A 6,637-nucleotide genomic window follows, 5' to 3' on the forward strand; every position below is an offset into this window, starting at 1 on the left:
AAGTCAACACTAAAGAATTCAATTCTTAAGACTATAAGAAAGGGTACAAGAAATAGGAAAACAAGGAACAAATGAAAGGAATTTACGATTCCGTTTCTACCTATAAGTTTATGTTTAAAGAGAAGTGACCTAGCAATCAAACTTCCTTGGTATCATATACCGCTTGAGGTTCTTACTTCGGTAATAACTCAAACAATGGAAGCTAGGCTACACTAATGACCTACAAGTGGGAAATGAAGCATGGCAATGCTACATTAGTTGTAGGGTCATCTAGTTTGTTTTAAGTCCTTTCAAGGCTGGAACTTAATGGCTATTTTGTTCCATAATCAGCATACCTAAATTTCTGCTTCAAACACAGAAATACTCACATTCTGAAGAACAAAAACCATTCTTGTTTGTTTGTTTGTTTATTTGAATAAAATGGTCATTTACAGGTTGAGTCAATATGCTTGATTAAAACAAACAACTCTTTAAAGAACTTTACTAGGTTCCAATCAACCCCTTGATTTGAGTTCCATTCATCTTTGGCATTGTTGCTTAGACCATATCAACAAGTTAACATTCAAAAGCTCTATTTTTATGGACTTTTGAAAGTTCATTGATTTCTAAATCAATTTAAGACAACTAGTCTTACTTGTTGAAAGTAACAAAAGATATGAACTATTGTTAGAACGCCTAGACAATAGAGTTCAAAGCTAAAGAAAGATTTTATGACTTTATTATTTCACATGGATTTGAGCAAATATAGGTTTATTTACTCAAATGTGATATAAGTTGAATCTGTTTCGCTAGTTCAAAGATTCAGAAGTATAAAATCCACTTGGCAAGAAATTATAAAGATCTAGGTTAGATCATGTTGATGATTACTTGAGGCCAAATATGATCATCAATGATTGTGTGTTGTAATTTCACAATCTAGCTCCATAAGATATGGCATATCTACGTTGGAATGATCGAAGTCAATTAGTACTTGATTCGATCAATGATGAATCATAAAGACTTTTCCTATAATTTCTAAAACAAAATGCTCAACTACCACCAAACTAAACCAAATTCGTCAAAGCTATTGAAAAGAAATTTCAGAATAACTTTTCATAAAATATATCTAGAGAGTTGCAAAACTCAGTGGGAGCTTAGTGTTTGTCATTCGACAAACTAAGGCCCAAGTATAGACATATGTTTCATTGTGATTTATTCAAATGAGGCACAAGGGTATTGTTTCTACCACGAATTTTGAGAACATAATGTTTGTTTGCTCGAAATAATGTCCTTTTGGAGATTCGTTTCCAAAATGACAAGTGGGAGAAAATAGACCTCGAAAGTCTTCGAGGCGAACAACAAACATAAACGGACATTCCGGAGGCTTTTCGAAGTGCTTCAGAAAATCCGAACTTATTCTTTAAGGACTTTAGAAGTGGCTTTAAAGAATAGACATCTCTTAGAAGACTTTACAAGTGCTTCAAGGAGAACAGAACATTCAAAGGACTTTCAAGTGGCTATTGATATTCTATTGTTTGATGTTCTATACCCTAGTAGGCATAGAGTTCAAGTCACTGGAACTATGAGATTCTTCTATTAGATAGTGAAGAAACATGGAGTTCAGGTCATTGAAGCTATGCGATTCTTCCATTAGATAGTGAAGAAACCTACAACTTGCAGTCAAACTATTATCATGTAGATTAATGAGTTTGTGACCTGTAAGAAAGCTATGACGAAACCCAGATTCCCTAAAATGGTTAGAGGCCATATATAGACTCAAATGTTTTAGATGGTTAAAGGCCATAAAACATAACCAATGTTTTGATGACAAAATTGAAATTTTGTTGATTTGCAAGAATAGTTTCACACCTATTGGTTGCAAGTTTGTTTTAAACCATCAAACATGGAATTGTGTTCACACACAAAGCTAAATTAGTTGCTAAAGGTTACAAGCAAATTCATGGCATGGATTATGTTGAAACCTCATGCATAATCGTAATGCTCAAGTCTATAATTCAAGCAATGATTGCATATTGGTACATATGACAACTGGATGACAAAACGTATTCCTCAGTCAAATGTTGGAAGAAACTATGTACATGGTATGTCATAGGATTTGTGGATCCAAATAATGCTTTAAATGAATGTTAGCTTATGAAATCTAAGTATAGATTTAAGCAAGCAATTGGGAATTGGAATTGTATTTTAGTGAAACTAATAAGTATTTTAGTTTCATAAAATGTACATGATTCTTATAGATATATAAGAAGTTTAGTGGGAGTACATAAAAACTTGATTGGTCCTGTGTGTATCACACACATATCTCTCTATTGTGAAATAACATTCAAATGCTAATGACTTAGATTTGAAATTATTCATCAATGATGGACCAAGGCGAAACTTAGTACATACTGGGTATTAAGATCTATTTACAAAGATCTTATATTAATGTTTTGGATTAAGTAATGGCATTTACTAAATCAAACACGAAAGACTCCATTGGAGATATTCGACCCATGTGAATAAATCTAAGTAAAGGATGTTTGAACTATGTATAAGCATTTACTAAGTTAAACATCAAAGGATCTAAATAAGATTCTTCACCTATATTATATGTCAAAGAATTTAGCTGGATTTAGTATCTACTGAACCTAGATGAGCTAAAGTTACATGAATAGAATTCAATTGGAATTATTCTGCAAAAGAATTTATCATGTATGATATAATATGAGGATCGCCAAAAACGTATCGTATGACTTTAGGCATGACGAACATATACCAATCTCTATTGATCTAAGTAAAGATCAACTAGATTGAGATCAAGAATACTTATGGTACTTGAAAAGGTACATAGGAATAGTTCTTGATTCAAGGAAATAAAGATATGCTAAATATTGATGCTACACGCATAAACACTGGCAAAGGATCAAGCAAAGACCCTTTGGAGTTAACCATTGACAAGGACGAGCTAAAGAGCATCGTGTTTTGAAATGGCAACATGGATTGGAGACCATGAGTTTTTGCGTGGGAAATTAAAATATTAATTTCTATGTTCTAAGATACAGCTGGAAAGTCTTCCACATATCAGTGAACTGCTTGGATAAGAAAATCCAAACAAAGCATCACTAGCAACCTAAACAGTTGAAGTAAAAGTACTTATTGCCTAAGAAGCAATAAAACAGAGTTGTTTATATTAATGAGTTCTTCATTGAACTTGGGAAGATCACATGTCTGTTGACTTAATGGTTCTTCATTGAAAAATGCGTAGTACCACTAATGTAGCAAGAAAAGACTAGATCACAAAGTAAACATACTCAAAAGATCTTATCATCATATCTCGAAGAACATTCGATGAAAAGGATATTAAGATTGGAAAAGCATGATAACTAAACCTATGCAACAAGTGAGAAGCAACACTTACATTGTAGCACTGGATATCTGAAGGAAATAATGCCCTTGGTCCAAGTATGCATTCTATGTTAAGTCTAATAAATGCGGTTCAGTATTAATTAACAAGTTAATAATTCAGTGAGATCAAGTGAGTTGAATGCCTAGCTAGAGGCCGCTTTAGTTCAAGTGGAATTAATGATATTAATCCACAGCTTACTCTTGACTGAACCCGTAGGGTCACACAAATAGTACGTAAACGGATCAAGTATTTAATGGCATTAAATACTCCATCTATGAATATTCGGAACCGACGGATCTTGGTTTCAGTGGGAGCTAAGATCGTCACAGGCAAGAAATGAATACTCCGGAAACGATGATATTACCGGAAACGGAAATATGGATCGTATCGGAAATATAAATATTATTCAAGTCGTAGATGTTGCCGGAAAGGGAAACATGGTACGTATCGGAAAATATTATCGGAAATGGAAATATTGCCAGAATCGGAAATATTGCCGGAAACGGAAATATTGTCAGAATCGGAAATATTACCGGAATCGGAAAATAATTCCGGAAACGGAAATATTAAATATTTGTTCGAAACGGAAATTAATTCCGGAATCGGAAATATTAAATATTGTTCGTATCGGAAATGAATTCCGGAATCGGAAAATTTAATCGGAAGCGCATCGTACGAATAAGCATCGGACGAGGCCTGCCGGACGAGGCCCAGCACGAATCCAGGCCATCGCCCAGCAAGCCAAGCGCGCCGCACAAACAGCCACGCCAGGCCCAGCGCAAGGCCAGGCCCAGCAGGCTGCGCAGCGCGCACAGCGCGCACAGCACGCGCGGCGCGCAGCGCGCGCGGGCGCTGTGTGGGCTGCTGCTCGCGCGCACGCATGGGGCCCATCGTGGCAGCCGTGCGTGTGTGTGCAAGTGTTTGTGTTCGTGCACGTTTCCTAAAACATGCAGAGTTCGGTTAATGATTAAATTCCTAATTCTATTTGATAAATTAATTAAATTAGAGTTCTTGTAGGATTCTAGGTTTAATTAATTTGTATCTGAATAGGATTTCGATTCCCTTTCCATACCCCTATAAATATGAGGCTAGGGCTCACAATTTATAATAAGTTTCAAAGTATTCAAAAGTGAGTTTTTTGAGAGAAAATTAAAACACACATCTTGCTCATAAAGTGCCGAAATTTTCTGGTACCTTAAGGGCGATTCTAGTTGGTCAATCTTAAGGCGGATCCGGACGTGCTGTGGACTATCTACGGAGGGACGACACTTGGAGTCCTAAAGACTTGTTCTTGTTCGGTTCGGGCGCAGCTAGGGAGGGCACGCAACAAAGAGTATGCATCTTAATTATGCTATATGATTATGTGTAAATAATATGTTGTCCTGGGTTAATGGTTGTTTCCGCATGATCTATGTAATGTCATATGTATCATAACCTAACAATATCAAGCATAGCTTTGAAATTCCATGAACTGTTTTAGAAGATGGCTTTGAGGCCCATGGTTGTAAAACATTGGGGTTGAACATTTATCATATATGAAATGTATTTTCATATTCCATTTAATCTTGGTTTAGTATTAAATGATGAGTCCCTTCAATTTGACGAAATATTCAAGATAGACTGTCAGGACCAGTCCTGTGACTAAGAAATGTCTATCAAGTGAACTTGAATGTCAAAAGTTGAAAATGGTCCCTGGTCGGAGTTTTCTATAAAGATGGACGCATAGAAAACGTTAGACGACTAGAATGCAAGATGACTAGTAGTTCTGTTTCTTGAACTATGTGGACATGGCAATGTCATAATCATTTGCATAGATACTTACTTTGGGAAGACTAGTATCGGACAAGACCTATGAAACTTTACTGTAAGAGATGAAATCTATCATAAGTAAATTTCATTAAAATTATTAGACACTAAATCCTCAATACCTGAGTGATTTGAGATTACTTGTTTGAGAACTGGTTGCTTTGACGTTGACCAACCGTCGCACCGTAAAAGGAGGCTATAAAGGCAACGCTCAGGTAATCACCTATCAAACGAAGTCTAATCTCAAGATCGCAAGATTGGGATTGTCCTCCCATAAATCGGGATGAGATGATTAAAAGTTGTATAACGCCACTCGGAGAGCTAGAAACTGTGAAATGCATGGCCGTGCTCAGATGAATCATAGGCTATGATTATCTGTTTATTTGATCAGTTGAACTCTGAAACCGAGAAACACCTCTAGACATAATAAGGATGACAACTCTTACCTTATGTTCAAGAGCAAGCATCGAGCGACAAAGGAATTAGGAAATGCACACTTGTCCCTAAGGACAAGTGGGAGACTGAAGGAAATAATGCCTGTTAGGTTATGTTTCATATGACAGTTCATAAATCATGCGGAAAAACCATAAAGCCAGGAAACATATTATTTACACATAATCATTTAGCATAGTTTAGATGCATACTCTTTGTTGCGTGCCTTCCCTAGCTGCGCCCGAACCGAACAAGAACAAGTCTTTAGGACTCCAAGTGTCGTCCCTCCGTAGATAGTCCACAGCACGTCCGGATCCGCCTTAAGATTGACCAACTAGAATCGCCCTTAAGGTTCTAATATTTTCGGTTAGGTAGGCAAGAATATTGGCTGATTTTTCTGCTTAAAAATCTTAGTTTTGAATACTTAAAACTTGTTGTATAAATAATGACCCCTAGGCCTTTATTTATAGAGTTATGGAAAAGGAATCGTAATCCTAGTAGGATACGAATTAATTGAAATTAGAATCCTACATGAATTCTATTTAATTAATTTATCCAATAGGAATAGAAATTTAATCATACACTGACTCTTGTAGATTTAGGAATCACGCATGAGCACAAACTCACACACACACGGCAGCCACAAGGGCTGCCCATGCGCGTGCGAGCAGCAGCCCACGCAGCGCGGCCCACGCATCCGTGGCCTTGGCGCGCGCTGGGCCTGCCTTGCGGTAGGCATGGGCGCTGCCTTGGCTGCTGCGCGTGCTTGCTGGGCGATGGCCCGGCTTCCTGCTGGGCCTTCGTCCGGCAGGCCTCGTCCGATGCTAATTCGTACGATACGCTTCCGATTAAATTTCCAGTTCCGGAATTTATTTCCGATACGAACAATATTTAATATTTCCGATTCCGGAATTAATTTCCGTTTCGAACAAATATTTAATATTTCCGTTTCCGGAATTATTTTCCGATTCCGGTAATATTTCCGATTCTGACAATATTTCCGTTTCCGGC

Source organism: Spinacia oleracea, chromosome 1 (assembly GCF_020520425.1).
Source record: "Spinacia oleracea cultivar Varoflay chromosome 1, BTI_SOV_V1, whole genome shotgun sequence".
Lineage (NCBI taxonomy): Eukaryota > Viridiplantae > Streptophyta > Magnoliopsida > Caryophyllales > Amaranthaceae > Spinacia > Spinacia oleracea.